Source organism: Populus euphratica, unplaced genomic scaffold (assembly GCF_000495115.2).
Source record: "Populus euphratica unplaced genomic scaffold, PopEup_1.0 scaffold112.1, whole genome shotgun sequence".
NCBI classification, from domain to species: Eukaryota; Viridiplantae; Streptophyta; class Magnoliopsida; order Malpighiales; family Salicaceae; genus Populus; species Populus euphratica.
The window spans coordinates 127,808-128,675 of record NW_011499997.1 but is presented as its reverse complement, the minus strand read 5'-3'; the positions used below and the strand labels follow the sequence as shown (position 1 = coordinate 128,675).

The 868-nt window shown below is 37.4% G+C and overlaps 1 protein-coding gene across 1 annotated transcript in view; it reads right to left on the bottom strand.

Moving 5' to 3' along the window:
- LOC105140668 (GDSL esterase/lipase At5g45960-like) overlaps positions 1 to 868 on the bottom strand; it is a 17,018-nt gene that overhangs the window by 15,201 nt on the left and 949 nt on the right. The window lies entirely within an intron of this gene.

Genomic DNA, 868 nt, shown 5'->3' with positions numbered 1-868 from the left:
AAGAGAATGAGTTTGATTGAAACTTGGTTTCTCACACGCGAAGGAACTCTGCCACTATAAATACAGATCTCAGGGGAAAAAAAAAAAGGATGAACCCGAGAATAGAGAATTAACCCAGAAAAACAGAGCAAAAGAAAGAAAAAAAGGAGGGAGGACAATTAGAGAGAAACCCTAAAAGAAAAAACCTTAAGAGGAGGTCATTACCAGAAACCTTAAAAGAGAGAAACATAACAAAAAAGGGGGCGGCGAGCACCCTCGTTCTAGCCGCCGCCCCCCTTAACCCTTTTTCTTCCTAATCTCCCTCGACTTCGCCTTCAACAGCCACATGCTTAGGTAAGTTTTCTTCTTTTCTTGCTAAAATAATTAACTGGTTACTGTGTTTGCTAGGGGTGTGCTTGGAAAAAAGAGTAGAGAGAAGGAGGACTAGAGGGACACCAAGAGGAAAATAGAGGAAGAGAAAATAGCATCAACAAGTCGGCCCTCTATTGTCATTATCATCTTCAATTGCAGCACCAGGTAAGTTGCTCTTTTCCTCATTGCAGTTTAATTACATACTTCCTGTAGCAGACATGGGTGAGCAATTCACACACGTCTGCTGGTAAAAATTAAAAAAATAATGGTTAGCCGAGTCAAGCTTATGACCCTGCTAGGCCTGTTGGGTTCAGCCCAGCTCTATGGGCTGAGCTAGGCCCAACCCAATAAAAATAAAAATAAAAAAATATGAAAATAAAAAAATATGTATGCATGAATAAAAATAATATAAATTTATTGGTTTATTCACTGACGCCAGAGTCAGGAATAAAAATACTGATTTAAATTTATATTATTTTTATTCGTTGTATTTTATTTTATTTAGCTAGAAAAATAA